General features: G+C 41.5%; 1 protein-coding gene and 1 long non-coding RNA gene across 3 annotated transcripts in view; both read right to left on the bottom strand.

Moving 5' to 3' along the window:
* Positions 1-20,538, bottom strand: part of LOC131544800 (sialoadhesin-like) — a 222,623-nt gene that overhangs the window by 52,640 nt on the left and 149,445 nt on the right. The gene's annotated exons all lie outside the window — the stretch shown is intronic.
* LOC131544862 (uncharacterized) lies at positions 4,276-9,685 on the bottom strand. Its single transcript, XR_009272250.1, has 6 exons — positions 9,357-9,685; positions 8,425-8,513; positions 6,048-8,296; positions 5,792-5,960; positions 4,933-5,028; positions 4,276-4,830 (listed from the first exon to the last, which is right to left on the bottom strand). It is a non-coding gene; the product is annotated as an uncharacterized LOC131544862 (long non-coding RNA).

Genomic DNA, 20,538 nt, shown 5'->3' with positions numbered 1-20,538 from the left:
AGCCCTGGCGCCGCTTCGGCCACGGCTGTCTTGGTCTCACCGCCGGCTCATGCTCGCGCCGAACAGCAGTGGGAGGGGCGAACGGTCTTCCTGCGCGCTGCGCTGAGGAGGAGTGGGAACGCGCAGGAGGGTTTGCGCTGGCACGCTTTGGTAAGAAGTGGCTAATGGCCTTCGACTGCTTCTGCGCTTCAACGAAGCGCTCCGTGAACGTCTCTACCGCCGCTCCAAAGAGACCGGAGGGATTCACGGGAGCGTCCAGAAGAGCCGTCTTCTCTGAGTCTTTCAACTCGGTCAGAGTCAGCCACAGGTGACGAGCCAGCACCACAAGATTACCCATATTGCGGCCGATCGCTCGAGCTGTCACCTTCGTCGCTCTGAGGGCCAGATCTGTGGCGCGTCGGAGCTCTTTGAAGACTTCAGGGTCCGGGCCACCTTCATCCAGGGACTGAAGGAGCTTGGCCTGATACACCTGAAGTATCGCCATCACATGCAGTGTTGAAGCTGCCTGGCCCGCCACTGAAAAAGCCTTGCCAGCGAAGTTTGCGGTGGCTCGGCAAGGTTTAGATGGGAGAGACGCGTTGTTTCACACCCTCCAGTTTGCCACGGCTGCAGGACAGAGGTGGGCAGCGACGGCTTCCTCCACAGGGGGGAGTTTAACATACCCTGCTCGGTCAGCACCGTCCACAGACGACAGAAGGGAGGATTCCAGATTGTGCACTCGACTGATGAGCGGCGCGTTCCACGACTTCGCTATCTCGTCGTGCACCTCCGGGAAAAAGGGGCCGGGCCTCCGTGGGGTGTCCGCGATCCGACTGGAGGAACCACTCGTCCAGACGGCTTCTGGCCGGCTCGGTAGGAGGCGCCCACTCCAGACCGAGCTCATCAACTGCCTTGGTCAGGACGCGGAGGAGCTCAACATCACTGTGATGGAGATCCCCAGCGTCACTGATGGGCGCAGTGTAATCCAGTGGGCTGTTGGATCACTCCTCTCTCGCAGACGCTGCCACCAAGATGGCATCATCCTCATCCTCCTCCGTGGCTCCGAAAGACACCACATCTTGCGCGCTGGGGGAGGGGCGGAGATTAGCGGTCATGAAGCACACTGGAAGGGGACCTGCAGCAGGGGGGTGAGGAGCGCGTGGGCACTGAGCCGGCGCGGTCTCGTCACCCGACCCGGACAGATCCACATCAGTAACTCGCGGCACTTTACTCCTTGGCTCAAAAGAGGCTGCAGAGGAAGAGCGCAGCAGAGCTAGTTGGGCGAGTTAATCGCCTTGGACGATGGCCACACGGAGCCTGAGAGTCCGGAGACTCATATCTCCGCAGTGGGGGCAGTCCGACCCCCCAAGTGCCGCCTCTGCGTGGGCGCGATCCAGGCAGAAGACGCATGATTTGTGGCCATCAGAGAGTTCGATTGGCTCTACGCAGGAGAGGCAATCGCGAGAGATCATCTTTATCCGTCCGAAGCTCACAGCAGGGGAAGAGAAGGCGTGTCCGCTGCAGCGTGTAGATCACGGTGAGTAGAAGATTTCTTGATAGGCTTCTTGCTGAAGGAAAAAATTCTGAATGGATGACGTACAAGCACTGCCTTATATAGAGTGGGATCCCGCTCATATTTTGCGTGCTTGAACGTCATTGGCCAGTTTTACTGGCATGATTCAATAAGGCTTCAGTAGTATTCGAGGAAAAGGTATTTCCCATAGCAATGTAGAGTGACCGAATTGAAGGGAAACAGCTTTAACAGCTTGCATGCACTGAAAGAGTGGCTGAGATCTCTCTTTTTTTCTATTTCTTCATGTGTTTCTGTGTAGAGTTTTGTCTCCTCCCTCATCTCTTCTTGAAGTGTGAAACACAGGAAGTGTCTGATTTAGCGCATGCATCTCTGTTAAAACAGTCTATTAATGTGTCAGTATGGGGTCCAGTGCACTGCCTCTCATGCTCTGTGAGTATTTCATTATATTCTACACTATCTTCAGTTTTGTTTTTCTGTTTTTATTTCAGTATTCAGCTGAACATAAAAGAATGGTTGTGCCGTGTGTAGGAGGGCCTCAGTGCTTATTGTATTATTTATTGTTCAGATTCAGTGTGATGATATGTTACGAATGGCTCAGATACAGAGTTACAGAGAACATGTATTTATCTGTGCTGCACGTGAAAGATGGAGGCCCGTTGTAAAACTTGTTCTTCCTATCAGGTAGATCAGTTAAATCAGATGCATTTGTGTTAATATGAGTTTGGTGTTGTAAGATATTGTCTCTTTCCATCAGAGGTTCAGAGAGTTTAAGAACAGTGGCGAAACACACAAGTTTCATCACTTGCTATTCTGTCTGCCCCTCTTATGAATTGTCTGTATAGTGGCCAAAAAATAACACTTAAAAATGACTGAATTTCATTGCATTAAAAAAAAAAAAAAAAATGATATTCAATCTTTTCTAAGAATTAAATTCTGTTTTTCACTCATTTTTAAACAGTTGGTCTCAATGTCATTTTTAGCAGATGTGTGAAGTCAGTTCTTGCATTCTTTGCAGTAAAAAAAAAAAAAAAAAACCTGCTGTAGTTCAATACATTACCATATGAACGTGTTCCACTATTGCTTGACAATCACAAATATTTAAAGTTTTTTAATATACTTATTATACATAATCAAACCACATAATTGTGGGTCCTACACTTTGAACACCAAAAGCACAAGTTCACTTGCTGCTGTTTCCCTTTGTTCACTTTAACTGAACAGGGCTGCGTTTCCCAAAAGCATCGAAAGCTTAAGTTGATCGTAGAAACGATCGCACGAATTATCTTAGATTTGTGGACCGTATCCCAAAACCATCGTAACTTAAGTAGTACTTGAGAATCTACGAGTGCTCTGGAGTAATCGTAAATCTCTACATGCATCGTAAGAATAATTGAGGTCACCAGGACGAACGACTAAAAGAAATAATGTCGGAAATACGCTTCAAAGACTGGGAAAAATAGAGATAAACTCCAAAAAAAAAAAAGAAAAATTAATCAGTCAATGACGAAAACCAGCCATGTATTGGACCCGGAAATAACATCTCTACAGATATTATATACTATATAGAATAATTAATATTAATCTACAAATATAATATTAATGTACTATATGTATATAATATATTATACAATATTAATATATATAGTAGATTAATATTATACTTATCACTTATATACTTATATTATATAATCTAGCACTCTATTCTAATTCTGTTTTATCTATCTGTCTTCTTTTTATACAAAAAACAGATTAAAACAAACAAACAAAACACACACACACACACACTTGACCCTCTATCAATTGCATATTTATTCTGCTAGCTTTTCTTGAAAAACTAACACTAGCTTTCATTTTTTTCTATTCTATCTACTTGTTTCTTATAAAATAAAAAACACTAGGTTACTTTCTATATTCTATCTACTCGTTTTCTTAAAAAAATAAAATAAAATAAAACCTTGCTACGTGTACTGCGTTAAGACTGCATATCATTGCTCTTTTGTTGGTTTTGATTGCTTCTATTGTTCTCATTTGTAAATCGTTTTGGATAAAAGCGTCTGCTAAATGACTAAATGTATATTATATTATATTATACACTGTAAACCCGGATAAGTTCTACTAACTCAAAAAAATTAAGGCAACTGATTGCCGCTATTTTTTTAAGTTTGCAAACTTAAATCTCATCAGTAAGCATATAGCTAGTTATTTTGAGTAAATGTTAATTATAAATAAACATTAATTTAAATCAAAATATATATTTAGGGTTTTGTTCATTTTTAATTTAGTTCAACTCAAAGTTTTGAGTACTGACAACTTTAATTACTTCACTTAATTAAAATATCCCTCATATATATATATATATATATATATATATATATCAACATTTTTCATTTATATTAACTTAGTTTAAGGAACTTTAAATGTTATTCAATTAAATTATATAATTTATGTTACTTAAATTGTAGTAGTAATGTTACTTAAATATTTTGTGGCAACTGATTGCCTTGGTTTTTTTTTTTAAGTTTCCTGTACTCAAATATCTAAATTTTACAACTTAGTACAAATTACAAATCTGAAAATCATTAAACAAAGTACAAAAATGTATTATAAAACATGAGACATTAAAACAGTTCTGTGCAACAAAAAGGCACACCAGGTCAAAGAAAATACATTGAAATATTACCTAAACAGCCATTATGCCAACAAAAACAGTGAAAACAGTTCTGTGCTACAAAAAAAAAAAAAAAAAAAAAGGCACACCTGGTCAAAGAAAATCAATTAAAATATTACCTTAATGAATACAAAACAGGATTAAGATTTCTTGATCTGCTGTCTACAAATTTTATTGAACTTTGTGACAGAAGAAATTGCTATTTTTGTTTTTGTTTAAATTTTAGGCAAATCACCATTTTAGTAATAAGAACTCATGTTGAAATCTTGCACATATGCCTGATATCAAAGAAAACAACACAACACAGGCAAACAGTATAAAATTACTGTGCATGAATCAGCAAGTCACTCTTTAGAGCCAGCACCCTTGGCTTAAGTTTGCCATCATCAAGACCCAAAGGAACCTTCTGAATAAACTCAAATGTGTTGGCCATCTCTTTTGGATATGAAAGATCCAATGCATAGATTAAGCCAAACATCAAAAGGAACGCATCAGAGAGTCTCTGCAGGCCTGTTATGACAGCTTCATTCTCAAGGATGATCGAAATCTTCTCTGGATTGTGCTGAAGAGCAATGTCTGGGAGTTCTCGGACGACTGTCAAAAGGGCAACTGATGAATCAACATCTGGCTCTTCTGAATCATCTTCAATCTGGATGCAAAAAGTGTTGAAACAATTACCAAATGCTATCTTACTGGTGTGAATAAAATGCTGAAATATAATCCTAAGAAATATGCAGAATAAGCGATTTACCGTGCATGTTTTAAAGAATTTTGAGGCGTCTTCTCTCAGATACACAGGAAGCGCACAGAGCACTGTTGTTCGGCTTGTGTGTACATCATGTTGATCCTTACAGTTCATTGAAAACAATGTTAAAAGTGGAACACACACGTTTTAGCCAGCACAAAACCAAACAATGCTAACTTGACACGGAATGAATGCCAAAAAGTTGATCAAGGCATACATAAAACAAGTGATCACAGTAAGAGCCCTGACTCTTAAAGGGATACTTCATCCAAAAATAAAAATTCTGTCATCATTTACTCACCTTTGAACTGTTCCAAATCTGTATAAATGTCTTTGTTCTGATGAACACAGAGAAAGATATTTGGAAGAATGTTTCTAACCAAACAATTCTTGGACCCCATTGACTACCATAGTAGGAAAAAATGCTTTATATTTTGTTGTTACGTTGAACACAAAACAAGATATTTGGAAGAATGTAGGACAGCAAATAGTTCTGGGGCACTTTTGACCACCATTGTAGTTTTTCCTTCTATGGTAGTCAATGGGGGACCAAAAACTGTTTGGTTACAAGCATTCTTCCATAACGAGCGAGTAATTAATGACAGAATTTTCATTTCTCTGTGAACTTTTCCTTTAAAAGTACACAAAGACACATCAGAAGTTTTTAATTAAGTGAAGTTTTTAAAAAGTCTTAATAAAGTGTATTCTAAATTAAATACTAAAAATGCTGAAAATGTTTACTCATCACTTAGTACATGATAAAGCCAAGTCGTAGTTAGACTTATATATTTAGATAAAGTGATAATATTCAATATATAAAGTCAAAACATTGTCTGAAGCATTAAACAACAATTGGCGATGATACCTTTAAGTCATGAACCCGAAGAAATTCAGCAAGTGCATCAGCAGTTTTTCCAGTCTTTGCTGCTCTCTGTCGATTATAAAGTCATCAGGCGAAAACTGTGGCAGTCTAGCTCTGCGTAAAATGTGTTTGTCAAATTCTGGTTGGTAATGCACTGAAATTCAGCACATACCTGAAACAGAAGACAAGAAAAGCACGTCAACAAACCGACTGAAATATTAAAGACGTTTTTTAAACACACAATTAAACTTAATTATACCTGTGATTCCAAACGTAGAGCTGGCCAGCGTCCAAGGATCTCTTTCACTGGTGATGGACTGGTAATGATCTCTTTCCTGCGTAATGCAAATGTCATCTGCATCTTCTTATCAACAGTAACAAGATTTGTTTCAGTTTTCTGAACTTCTTCTGTAATTTCAACCCTCTGCTGCTCTAGAGTTGAAGCATCATGACCTTGGGGGAAGTCTGGTAAATAGTTTACTTCGGCACGTCTTGCCCTTTTTATGTTCGAGTGTGATGGTTCATTGTCTGGACTGCTTTTGCTTCGTTTTCCAGCATTCACTGCAACCTCCATACATCCTGCTCTCCTCAGCTTGTTTCGGTAGTTTCCCATTTTAAATTTGATGCTAGTTTTCCATCCAAACCATCCGTTATCTGAACCCAGCTCTTTCAGACATGGGTGTTTGGTGATCAGAGCTTCTGCTGCTTTTGACAGCTCTTTGTCACTTGGGTAGGCTTTAAAATTATAGATTGCAGCTGCTACTTTGTCAAGGACATCATGCTTCTGGTCTCTGTTTAGCTGCAGCACTTTTCCTGTTTTTTCAAAGGCAGAATTTCTTTCTCTAAGTATGTGTTCTACCTCATAAGAAAATGCTGGCACTGGAAAACTGCCTTGAGGCCACCCTGAAACATGTTCAGGGGTGGAAACATCAGTTAATAATTCAGTGTCTGTTGTTGATGTAGAACTAGTTTCTCCATCAAAAAAAAGCTTAACAGTAGCTTTTGGTGGCAACTCGGCTTCCCCTATAATGTCAAAAAATTAATGGTCAAATATGTACTATTGTGTTAACATTTTATTGACTAAAAATGCGTTAGAACACGTTCATCTCGAAGACGAGTTCGTTCAGAATCAGCTACATATAGCAGGTCGACTGACTCGATTTCCTTCTCATACATTCCCGTAGCTTCAGTGTATTTCTCCATTGAAGCCAAGCGTCCATTGACTTCAATGGGGCTGCTTTGAACAGTTTTTTTCAGTGCCTCGAAACTAGACGGTCATTGGATAAATGCTGCGATTATGTCCCGCCCCCGGACGCTCAGCGTCTCTGGGGGTGAATGGAGGAGTGGGCGTGCCTGGACTCCGGGCTTCTGCGTGATGATTGGAGGGTCTGCATCTCCTTTTGATTGACAGCGATTTTGTCCTATAAAAAGTCGCTGACGTTTCTTATCAATCATTATATATATTTTTTATTCATTTATAATGTTATGTTTTAATATACATGCTGCTAACTCGGAAATTTCAAGATATGCGAGCAAAAAATGCTCCTGACACTTAGGCAATACAACACTAGCAAGAGTGCTGTTTTTGTTTCGTTTGTGTTCGAATCCAAATCCGCGTTAGTTTGGGCGAATCACTGATTCACTGAGCCACTCATAAAAACAGTAATTTGATTCGCTCCTGAAGGATTCAGCCGTTTTGAAAGAATCATTTGAATGACTCAGTGATTCAGTCACGAACTTCTGCCGCCTGCTGGCCATTTTTAAGTTTCACGTCTAAAAGTAGGCATGCTACATTATTTTCCAACATATTTCTATATTCAGAATTTAGTATTTAAAACATTAAACTCGACAGAGGAAATGTTTAATTAGGTTAATTAGGAATTAGGCTAAACTGAAACGAAGAATGTGGTGTACAATAGGGTTGTCACGATACCATAAAAATGTATTACGATACTATACCAGCTTAATTTATAATTCAATTCTACAAAATGAATCAAAATTTAATAAATAAATAGATGTAAGTGAAAACAGACAATATTATTCTCTGAATACTTAATGACTGGCTATTGTTATCCATGAAATAATCTAAAAAAAACTCATCTTAGCACTGCACAGAAGCTGCATGAAGTGACATTTAGATGTGGCATTTATTCATTTAGACTATATTTATAATTGCATGAATAATGTTATGAGATTAATATCTTTTTTTTTAGATTGTTTGTTTGTTCATTCATTCATTCATACAGTAGGCTAGTGTCACTGGAAAAGACTCCTATATGGTATGAAAGGGTCACAGAGCATTTTCTTGAAAAGGAACCTAGGGCAGAATTTAAGTATAAATAAATGGACAATTTTTATGATGTAGGCCGAAAATGAGCTTCCCCTCTTTGAAAGACCAGCAGCCACCACTGGATTCAGGATAGGAGGCGAGTGTGATTTTCCGAGTAGTCCTGGAATCAACAATGACACGAAGCATCAAACAGGAAGAAGCTGCCATTTTTCTATGGACTGAAGAGTAATAATAAAAAAAAATATTAAATGAACAATCACATGCACAACATCTGAAAATGTGTTTTGTAACACAGTTTCTCAGAAACATTTTCCATTAAACTACCCATGCTGAAATTCAGCAATACCTTTGCAAGATGTATCTCCTGGGAGAGAGCATTAACCGACCATCAATGAAGTAAGCAGCAAGTGTGATCGTGTCATTCAGATCCAAAATCTGAAAAACAGAGAGTCTTCCTGGCATTGGTGAAAGCTCATAACAGCGCAAATGTTCAACATACCATGACTCAAATGAACTGCAGAACAATGAAACATTGTTATTGACAAGAAAGATTTCATCAATCTTCCAGAACTGAGGCAATCCACCCCAGGCTTCTGCAGAAAAACATTCCTGGGGCATAGTCAGTGCCATCTATGGTGACCCTAGATGTGGTGTAGACTGTGCCACTAGTTGTCTGTCCCTGAATGAAAACCTTAGCACAATCAGGCAGTGTTGAGACTAGCACTGAAGAGACACTTGAAGTATGTGTATGTGGCTTAAAATATGATGGTGAGCTCAGATGATACGCCATCATGTTCTAGTGTCTAGTTGCAAGAGTAGAAGTAACATTCTTAAAGTTTTGGGTGTCATGTACAACTCTTTTAAAGAATATATGCTTCCCCTCAAACCTCATTGTCCAGAGATGCACTAGCGGCCCGAAACACCTTATAAGATTCGGGTAGTGCTCCACAAAGTGATGTTTAGGGCGGAAACGTGATTCAGGGATTCATGATTCATAATGACAGCTCAACAATGTCTTTTAAATCCATTAAGACAGCCCATGTCTTATCTCCCTCTGGAACTTTGCTACCTACCATCAGAGGAAACAGTCGTTTTCATGACCATTTCCACCAACACTACCTTTTGTGAAACAGGTTTTTGGTATTGGGTATAGTTTGTCTGTTTTGTCAGTGTGTTCATATGGAAACAACTCAATCTTATTGTTTAGGTAGTCTAAACTGAAGTACTTCTGGTTTACCAGCTTTTGAAGGCATAAACACAACTCAACTGGTACAATACCTTCCAAAAGGTCATGAAGGATGTCTGGAGCAAATCCGGTGACAGGGTGGAAATGTTTCAATGCTTCACGCAGCACACAGTCTTGTTTTACACCAAACTGACTGCTTTGGGTATCACTCTGCAAAACATCACGGACATGAATGTCATGACTGGTCTCTGTTCTCATGGGGAAATCTCCCTGAATTACACTCATAGATTTCATCTGATCTCTAGTGGCTAAACAAAACCTACAGGCATACTCAGATCTAAATGATTCTGTGAAGCCTCCCAATCCGTGTGCTGCAAGATTGTCTGCAGACACACAAAAGACAGTTCCTTTAACATTCTGCCCTAATGACTCAATGAAAACACCTTCTTCCTCAAGAATGCTAATGTCTTTCAACAGTGGAGAGAACACGGCTTTATACCCACTCTTTTTAAGGTCAGCTACTTTACATAGAAGTGCCAGCTGAATTGTATGCAAGGCTGAGCGATACTTACTGGGAAGGCTGGCAAAGACCCAATACACAGCACATAGTTTGTGGATTTTTTTGATGTTCCAAGTGGGTTTGCTATTTCTAAATCATCAATGTATAGTTGGAGTGGTAAACTAACAGACTCCTGGAGTTTGTGAAGAATATCTGTGTTTTTGAACAGCTCCTGAATCATTTTAAGAATAGGCACATAAACCATTTTTTTCTCTGACATCTCCAAGTCATACTGAACAGGCTTTACCAGAGGGTAATTTTTTTTCTACAAAGACCTTTCTGCGCTTTGTAGTAGACAAATCTGAGCCTTTTGACGTGGCTTTAACTACAACATTGCAGTCCATAACAGCCTCAGTTAGTTCATCCAGAACAGAACTAGAAACAGCCACGTTATGTTTCTGAAGTCTCTCTCTTAAGGTCTCTTTTACTATTGGCCTTGAAGAGGAAAATATCTCATTCAAGTGTTGAATGATGTCCTGTGAAGCTGTGTCTGAGACATGGAGGATGCTTTGCATCTTCAAAAATAATGAGGACAAATTACATTTTAATTGACATCTCAACTGGTCAATATCAGACTGCATCTCTGCTACATCAAGGCTGTCATTACTTGGACCAGGTTCATTTTCTGTAGTGTCAGATGCTGTAGCATGAGAGCACTGTGGTATATCTGATTCCTGACTGACTACTAGACCATCTTTATAATCTGAGGTGGAGTGAAATTGGTGGTTCTTGCTCTTGTGTGAATTGAATGATGAGTACACATTACTTTTAAATTGGCAATTCTTGTATGGACATTCAACCACTTCGTGGCTTTTTAAATGGACTCTCAGATGCCTGAAGAGAGTAGTGTCTGAGAACGGCTGCTTAAATAAACAAATTGGACAGATAAAAATGAAAGGTTCCTGATTTTGAGCCTCTTGTGTAATACTGTCTCCTATGTGATAGAGACAAATGGGTTTTCAGGGCATTAAATGAGTAAAATTAACATGCACAGTCTTTATGTAAACATGGCAACGGACTAACTTTTAACGGAGCGTGCGGATAGTTTATTGCGGAGGAGACTACATTTGTTAGGCAAACGCAATGATCACCATGATATTAGCTGTATGAAACTGTGTCAAACGCTATCAAAGCAATTATTATTGCACAAATCTTAACAACCGCAGACCTCACTAATGTAGTGCTGTTCCAACAAACGTGATTGTGTGTGCCGAATATTTTTTCTGTTATTCGGATAAATCCGTTATTCGTTTTGAAGCCATTATCTGTGCCTTTCCGAATAAGGTATTCGGCTTCGGGCACATCCCTAGTGACAATCCTAAAAACATATAGGCCTTATTAAAATGAAATAACATTTAACTTCAAATTTACAAAACTTTTATCAGTGAAGCAATTTTTAATAACACTTTTTTTAATGTTAGTCTAATAAGATTATATTTACAAGAACGTTTGTCTCATCTTAGGAACTGGAATTGCGGGAACAACGTGGACTCGACAGGCCTGTTAGGTTCAGACGACTTTTATGCACCGATTCGTCGAAGAAAACTACCCATAACACAAAGAAAACCGATTGAACACGTATTTTAATCAAATAACCTGCAGCTTACTTTACGTATACACCACTTAACCAAAAAAAAAAAAAAAAACAGAAAGGCCTAACGGGAACAACGTGGACTCGACAGGCCTGTTAGGTTCAGACGACTTTTATATGACTTTTAAACAGATAGAACACGTACTTTCATCAGATAACCTGCAGCTGACTTCACGTACAGAAAAAATACACGACTTAAAATGTTCAGAAAGACCTAACGTTAACACAAAGAATGCATGTGCGCTGCATAATTTAATATCCTAACGTTAGAGACATTTAGATATGTTTGTACACTTTAACTGGTAGCTAATTCTAAATATTCTGAAAAACTGTACACATTGTATTAACTGGAAAACCTAACGTGTGTGGATGGTGTGAGTATAGCCGATATCAACTATAATTAGACTGCAACATTATTTGAAACAGCTGAATACTTGCATAGTTTTGTAGCCATCGAAATAAAAATGCATGTATTTGGACAGCTCTCGAATCCAACTGCCCTGAGTGTGCGAACATCTGGGTATCTGTGGAAACACATCTGAGTGCACGTTCAGCGATGACGTCACTTTTTGGTAAAAACCGCCACTAGAGGGCGTATGTTTGACATTAAAATATTTGATTATGGTTGAATCTATTTTTCAAGTTCCCTAAACTCTTAACTTTAGTGTAGTTGTAAAAACTCAAAACAATATTTACTGTTAACTTAAATCTCTAAAAGATGTTGAATGAACTCAAAAATAATAGTTAGCTAAACCTTTTGGCACATTTTGAGTACCAGGTATTTTCCATTATAAGTTAGTTATACTGTTTGGGTTTACAGTGTATCCGAGCTGTCTGGAACACAGCATTAGTTAACATTTCAATAAACGAACGCGTACTACAAATACGAGCAATTCTATAAATTGACATTTCAGCACTTGACCAATGGATAGCGACTACTAAGTAGCACTTAAAGCACGGCTACGTGCGATTGTGTTAAGTGCATTTTTGGGAAACGCACGTGAAACAATAACGAACGTTCGTAAAATGACTCGTAGAAAACGCTCTTAAGCGCTAAGATCAATCGTTTATCGGGAAACCCTGCCCTGTTTGGTTCATTTAAAATATATGTGAAAACACAAATTAGTGTTCAAATTATTTTCATGGCCACTATAATGTCACTATTAACCCCTGAAAACCCTATAGCACCTTTAATGTCCCCAGTCATAAATGGCCAGCCTTTTAAACATGTTTTTATTATGTTGTAACACCTAACTTTTGATGCCACATAAAGATTGAGGGACCACGGAGACCAATTCATTTCAGTGAGCCATGTGTATTAAATGCAAGTTGTAGATCACACATTCACATCAACAAGTCCAAACATCAGCACATAAAGTCTTCCAGATTTGAAGAAACATCAGTTAAATCCAGCAAGTCCATCAGTTCATAGATATAACCATAAGTAGCATTTTGACATAATTAAATCCGTCTTTAGAGTGAAAAATGAGACCAGCAGTTCTTAAGTGAAGCAATGCGGAATCTGAATCACCAAACAATTCATCCGTTTGTTGACCATAAAATACGATGAATAGATGGGTTGGATGAAGACAATTAGTCCCTTTTGTCTAGGTCCTGTTTATATCAGTGCTGTCTCCTCTCTCCAACCAGAACCCTATTTGAGAGTAAGAACAAATTGTTCCTCAAATCAGGGCACCAACAAAGGCCAGCAAAGGAGAAGCCATTACATGTACTTGGCACACTACTTCCTGCCTAATGCTACTTCTTTCCCCCCTTTTTAGGCAAATGAGCAACTCAGAATATAGAGTGCCCCCTAATGATAGGGCATAACTATTACATGGGAAAAAAAAGAACTACTAGGAACTAATGTGACAGTAAAACTGTTACAATGTAAATCTCTTATTCTGACCAACTTGTTGTTTTAAGTTTATACAACAAAAATTTGAGAATCTCCCACAAAAATCTGCTGAAGCTGGTAAAAAAACATTGTTTTTGTTTTTTTACAGTGTACACTCTTAGAAAGAAAAAAAAAATCTTTGGGGTTCTTTACTCAACTCCAAAGAACCCTTTATGCCAAAAAGGTTCTAAATAAGGATAAATAACCCTGAAATGGGGGGTTCGTTGGTGTATTAAGTTTGTGGGTGTGAAACACAGTAGGCAGTCTGTCAGAACTGAGTGAGATGGTTTCTTAATTGAAGAGAGGCACTCAATGGAGTTGGATGAGATCTTTTTACTGAAGACTTTGGGTATACATGTGTGGTTTCTGGAATGAATTGAACAAGAGAAATAATCTTAATGGTATGAATATACAAAGCTCCAAGTTCTACAACAAACATTATTAAAACACTGAACAGCACACAATATAAATATAACAACGCTAGATTACTATATAACATGGGTGCTTATGCTCTAAATGTCCACAAGATGGCACTATTCGCACGTGAATGCAGCATGAGGGCAGCTTAACATGCCTGGACATGTACTGATCAGATGATCGCTACGTGCAAACATGAACCGTCGCATAACGCGCGCACACAGTAATAGAGCAGATATGCAATAATAACACAATGTACAGCGTATACATAAGCATCTCACAACAAGGATTATCAAAGAAATACTCGCGACTACGCTGAATCTGGTAGGCATTACAGGCAGTGCTATGCTAATCGGCTACTACTTAATCAACACGAGAATAACAGCTGATCTTTCAATAATAGCAGAAAATATAGACAACAATCACTTACTTCACATGTACGCATACTGTAACCCAGTATAAACTCGAAGTCAACTCTTTACAGTATCACTGAACTAATTAGAATAAAGCTGTCGGACTGTCCATCTTCTCACGTGCTCTGCGTCTGTCTCTATCTGCGATTTTTGCTCCGCCTCCTCTCGTGACATAGCTGCCACGCTGTAACTCTCTGATTGGTCAGAAACATCCGGGACACAGACACAACCGGGCCTTTTGTGCAGCCGTCCCCGAATTCAGGAACTGAATTCGCTCATCTAACAAAGGGTCTATATTTTGTCTTAGTCGTCCTCAGGTAGGGCTGGAAGCTGGATGAGACGGGCCACAACTCGCGTGTAGGTCTTCCCTTTGACATCTACATTGGCGGTCCAGACTCGACCATCAACGCCTGGGAATACCTGAGTGACTCTGCCTACCGGCCAGAGGGCACGAGAAAGTTGGGGATCAACGATCAAGACTACATCTCCGATTTCCAAAGTCTTCTTCTCAGTCTTCCACTTCTGGCGGGCTTGGAGATCTGGTAAGTAGTACTTCAGAAAATGTTTCCAGAAGTGCTCCGCAAGCAGTTGGCTGTGGCGCCAGCGTCACCGACTCAGGATCTCTGACTCCTGGTAGATGACTTGAGGTAATAACACGTCTCGGCGGCCAATCAGGAAGCAGTACGGGGTGATCGGGTCAAGGTCAGCAATGTCAGAGGAGGTATACACGAGAGGCTTTGAATTGAGGATACCTTCCACTTCAATCAGGACTGTCCTCAACACTTCCTCGGTAACAGGCTGCCTTGATGGAGCGGATCTCTCCCAGCAACCGCCGAAGTGTGACGCTTGCGTCACAGAAGACATGGACATCATATTTACTGAATTGGTAGTCTTGGGGTGATCGAGAGTAGCACCTGGGCAGAGATACCTCCTCTAGTCCACTCAACTCCCTCTCCCACTCGTGCCATGATGTAATCAGATCCTTAGGCAACTGTGGGTCGTCCCAGTCGCGCTTCTTGTCCCACAGGTGCTATACTAGTATCTTAGCCCGGGATGTAAGGGATAAGATAGCCAAGAGGATCATATTGGCTCGCTAGTACTCGGTAGATCTGACGCATCGTTACTGAGGAAGAGCATCTGGCACGGTGCTTGTAACGGAGAGTGTCTGTCTGACAATGCCACTGCAGTCCAAGCGTAGACTCATGTACATCTTGTTGGCCTTGACTGAACCAGAGGTCACAGGTACTGGATCTGGACTCGGTGGGGAGGTGAGTAATCGCAGACGGACAATTGCTGGCCCATTGTCGAAGCTCAAAATGCTCAAAGTTGATCAACTAGGTCTTTAGCCTCTTGGGGGGAGTGAAGACTGTGCAGGCAATTGTCGACATAAAATGATCTCTCAATTACCTCTCTGAATTGGTCTCCCGGCTGACTGTGATCCATCACGTGTCTCTGCAGGGCATACGTGGCACAGCAGGGACTGCACGTGGTACTAAAGGGGAGCACCTGCCACTGGCACACATCAGGGGGTCGCTCAGACATCAAGTCTCGCCACAGGAAACGGAGCAAGGGCATGTCACCGGGGAGCAGCCTCACCTGGTGAAACATACCACGAATATCGCTGCTTACGGCGACAGGGTGCTCTCGAAAGTGGAGCAGGACTGCCAGCAGCGATGGGCCAAGTGTGGGTCCTGGAAGGAGGAACTCATTAAGGCTGTGGCCTTCAAACTGAAAGGAGCAGTTGAAAACGACCCGGTTCTTGTTATTGTGCTGAACCATATGATGGGGGATATACCATGACTCGGTGGAGCTATCCCCCTCTCTCGGTTCCAGCTTGGCCACATAACCTGCTTCCTTCAGTCTAGTGATCTCGACTTGGTAGGCAGACGCCTGCTCTGAATTCTTAAGCAGTCTCCTCTCGACACTCCTGAGCTGAGGGAGAACAGCTTCTTTAGGCATAGTCAAGCATGGCATACTCTGCCTACGAAGAAGCGGTGTGGCATACCGCATCGTACCTTCCACTTCCACTTGCGCAGTCTTCTCCTGCAGGAGTCTGATGGCTTCTTGATCTAGTTTGGATCGTGTCGCTATCTTGTCACTACGGTAGGGAATCACATCCATCTGCCATAGTCTCTCAACATGATCTCACGACGAACCTCCTGAGTAGGACCTTGAAGAGTCCATCCAAGGCGGGTTTTGACTGCTGCAGGACCCCCTGGTGGGCCTAAACGGACTGGTTCAACAGGCGGATGAGATGTGGGCAATCTGACCTGATCAGCAACACGGGCTGCACTTTATCCATCTTCTGCAATGGGAGGCCAGCTAGGTGTCTGTATCTTTTCCGTAAGGAAGCCACGGGATAGGTGTGTTCGGCGAGGCCTAGTCTCTCGGCTGTAAACGCATGCTGAATTAGGTATTTCTTGTGGGGATGAGACACAGGTGATACTGTGAAGGAGACACCCGCCCCATGAAGCACCTGCTGATCTTATCTCACTGTGCGCAGGATCAGATCTTCTGGCTGCCCCTTGATGTTCAGTCGCTAAGCTGCAGCATGGAGGAGGATAGTCCTTTCTGATCCGTCATCCAGCACTGCATACGTTTCCATTGATGCATCCCCATTCGCAATGATCACTTTACTAACTTTCAAAAGGACTCTGCGCCCGGCGACAGAACGGTCTGCATTCAAGATGTCTTTCGTGCTACTCACAAGACATGAGTTCTCCTTGGGTTCGGTCTCAGCACTGGTGTTCACAGCTCGCTCATTCAGATTGTGCAATATAAGCAGGCGTTTCCTGATGCAGGTCTTGCACAGAGCCTTCAGCGTGCATTTAGATGTATGATGATTGCGGCCACACCTCCAACACCTGTTGTTCTTGCGGATCCATGCCTCTTTCTGTTCTTTAGTTAGCTCCTTAAAGTTGGGGCATCCATTGAGGAAGTGACTAGCATTGTCACAATAAGGACAGTAGGCACGTGACTTCTCTCTGTATCTGACCGAGCTGGGCCTGGACTCTGGAGCGGGCGCTCTGTATTCACTGTCAGCAGTGGGCTTCTCTGCACCCAGCAGGATGCTCGTAGATCTGCCTGGAGGCTTGGTGTCATGACGACCTTCTATTTTCCTGGTAGGTAAAGGTGGAGCATACATGACTGTTTTGGCAGTGTCATCTTGGACCTGAAGCTCATACTCTAACCAGTTAGCAAAGTCAAGAATGGTAGGAACTGTAATCCTAGACGGGTGGACGTATCTCTTAAAGCTGATCTGGAGCTCATGGGGAAGCTTGCCTTGGAGTCTGGACACATGTAAACCGCACTCTAATTCAGCTGAACCCAACTGCTCCAACATACCCACTAATGAGCGCACACGAAGGGCGAAGAACTTGAATGCCTTCACGTCACCTGGCTTGAGATTGGGACCTTCCAGTACTTCAGCGATACTCCGCAGGACAAGTTTGTGGGGCTGACCACACATCTTCACAAGGGCTTGCATCGTGTCTGTATATGGTCTCACTGAGTTACAGTAGGAGTCCGCTACTAGCAAGGCCTCTTCTAGCTCCAGATGATCAGTCAGAATCTGATACTTGAAGCGCTCACTTGCATCTGCTGGCAGAAGGTTCTCTAGTGCCAACCGTAGTCTGGAAAACTGTCTGGAGTCAGCTGCTGTCAGGCTGGGAATAGGGATGCAACGATTATAGATTTTGCTGGGACGGTTATTCTCTGAGGAATAATCACGGTTTTACGATTATGACGATTATTATGCATTTATTAATTTCCCAACATTACTAATGTATAAAATCACATGAACACTCTTTAGATGTTAAAGTGTTATTTATTGCTAGCTTTTGAAACAGAAATAACACCGTAACCAACAATACAGCACAAAATAATAATAAACAAAAGACAAACAAAAGTCCATCTCTCCCATTAGAATGAAAAAGGTTGACCGCTGCTCTGAAAACATCCATGACAGTATTTCTCTTTTGAAAATAAGAAATGGAAAAAGATCACAAAAGTATTTAATGTTTTCAGTTTGTAGGCTACATTATTTGCATTTCTTTTGGACCTGGGGTAGAGAATTTGGAAACATGGTGAATTTTCTTTTTTTACTTGTGAATAATACTACAATAACAAAGTTAATTAAGTATTATTAATATACGACTAATATTAACTTTATTTACCTCACAGGGGAAACTGTTACTAATGATAGAAATAAACTGAAATATTATTGTAATCAACTGTCATCCATACATATTCATTTGAATAATCTTCATAATAATTCATATGATTTTACATGTGGCCTGAAAAAAAATCATGTCTATTGTTTTGGTTTGTGAGATCGGAGATCGCGCTGCGCACGCATACAAACATTCAGGAGGACAAACTTCTTGAACGCTGCCCCGCGACTTTTATTAATAAAATAGATTAAATTGCCTACTGGAGAGACACAGACACAGGTAGGCTAATTCACACCGGCAACTGTCACCTCTCTCTCTCTCTCTCAATCGAATAATTAATTCAAGCTCTATTATAATTAATTCAATCAAATAAATGTGATCTTACCGCACTATTTCATCTCATTCTGATCTGAAGCGGGCAGAATGCTGAGCTAACCAGCCGTAGCTTCGCGTCAGGTGGTTCTTGCCTTCACGTTGTGCATTAAAATCGTTCAATGTACAGCTAGCCGTGCATGATCCCTTATGCATTCGCTCTTTAGCAGCAGTTTTTTTTACGGCAATATTTAAATGACACTCTGGTCATTCTTGGTGTACTGAAAATGGTCCCACACTATCGACAGGCATTTCGCTGGTGGAAATAATGCTTCGCTGTTTAGTCCTTCTGTCACTAATCTAATGCGTCTAGTAGCCTGGGTGTCTCTGATAAGCACGTCATTTTAAGCTGGTGCATCGCTAGTGTAACTTTGTTTTCGTTTTGCGCAATCTGCAACAGAAGAAACACTCGGTTTAGCGGAACCTTTACGATTAATTAACCGTGACGTTTTAAAGCGCGGTTAATCGCGAAACCGGTTAATCGCTGCATCCCTAGCTGGGAATAGTAGGCTTAGGTCCTCTTGGGTGCGCAGCATCTCCGTTCTAGGCGTTACCTGTGGACGTGAGGGTAGACCGAGTTCTCTCTCTCTCTGGTGATGACTGTGTCTGGGACCAGGCGTTGCAGCATCGTACTGTCCTGCTCCTGCAGGCTGAGCTGAGTAGGTATATGACCTCTGAAGGGGGGGCGTGATGACTCTCATCAGCATGCTGCGTCCTAGGTGAAATCGTAAGGTCCCCCATCTGTCTCGTCAGCTGTCTCCTCGCACTGGGCAGGTCGGGGTGGAGGAACTTCATCAGCATGCACTGCAGAACTTCTCTCTACAGACGGATGGTGGCACATGAATGCGAGGAGCTGGTACTGGTGTCACTGATCGAAGAGGAGTCTCAAGGCTGGTGCTAAACTGCTGGATCTCCTGCTTCAACGAAGCATTCTCTGCTTTGAGCCCTTGCAGCGTAGACAGGATCTCTGGTAAAATGTGGCTGCGAAGCTCATCATTGTCCTTCTTCATCTCGAACCACATAGACTTTATATCAGACAACTGCTGGATTGAAGGTAGCGTTCCTCGGGCTCTGGTGACACTTCTCCATATGACTGTGGCCATACATCTCGGACAACTAGATCATCAGCGTATGAGGGCTGACTCTTTGGAGAAGACGATCTAGATGCATTCTCTGATGTGGGTGCAGCTGCTTCCATTCCAGCTTCATTCAGACGTGTAGCTGATGGCGCTCTCTTCACTAAGTCTGATCCATGAACTTGATAGTTTTCTAGATGTGCAGGTGGCCTTATTTGTCGACTAGGTCGGACAACAGGAGGATCTGACTCAGAACGGGATGTCATCTCTCTACTGTGATTCACGGATCCGGCTCGTAGGACCACTTGAAACGGGGGGTTCGTTGGTGTATTAAGTTTGGGGGTGTGAAACACAGTAGGCAGTCTGTCAGAACTGAGTGAGATGGTTTCTTAATTGAAGAGAGGCACTCAATGGAGTTGGATGAGATCTTTTTACTGAAGACTTTGGGTATACATGTGTGGTTTCTGGAATGAATTGAACAAGAGAAATAATCTTAATGGTATGAATATACAAACCTCCAAGTTCTACAACAAACATTATTAAAACACTGAACAGCACACAATATAAAGATAACAACGCTAGATTACTATATAACATGGGTGCTTATGCTCTAAATGTCCACAAGATGGCACTATCCGCACGTGAATGCAGCATGAGGGCAGCTTAACATGCCTGGACATGTACTGATCAGATGATGGCTACATGCAAACATGAACCATCCCATAACGCGCGCACACAGTAATAGAGCGGATATGCAATAATAACACAATGTACAGC

Source organism: Onychostoma macrolepis, chromosome 07 (genome assembly GCF_012432095.1).
Source record: "Onychostoma macrolepis isolate SWU-2019 chromosome 07, ASM1243209v1, whole genome shotgun sequence".
Lineage (NCBI taxonomy): Eukaryota > Metazoa > Chordata > Actinopteri > Cypriniformes > Cyprinidae > Onychostoma > Onychostoma macrolepis.
Note: the sequence above shows the minus strand (reverse complement) of the source record. Positions and strands in the feature narration are given on the sequence as shown.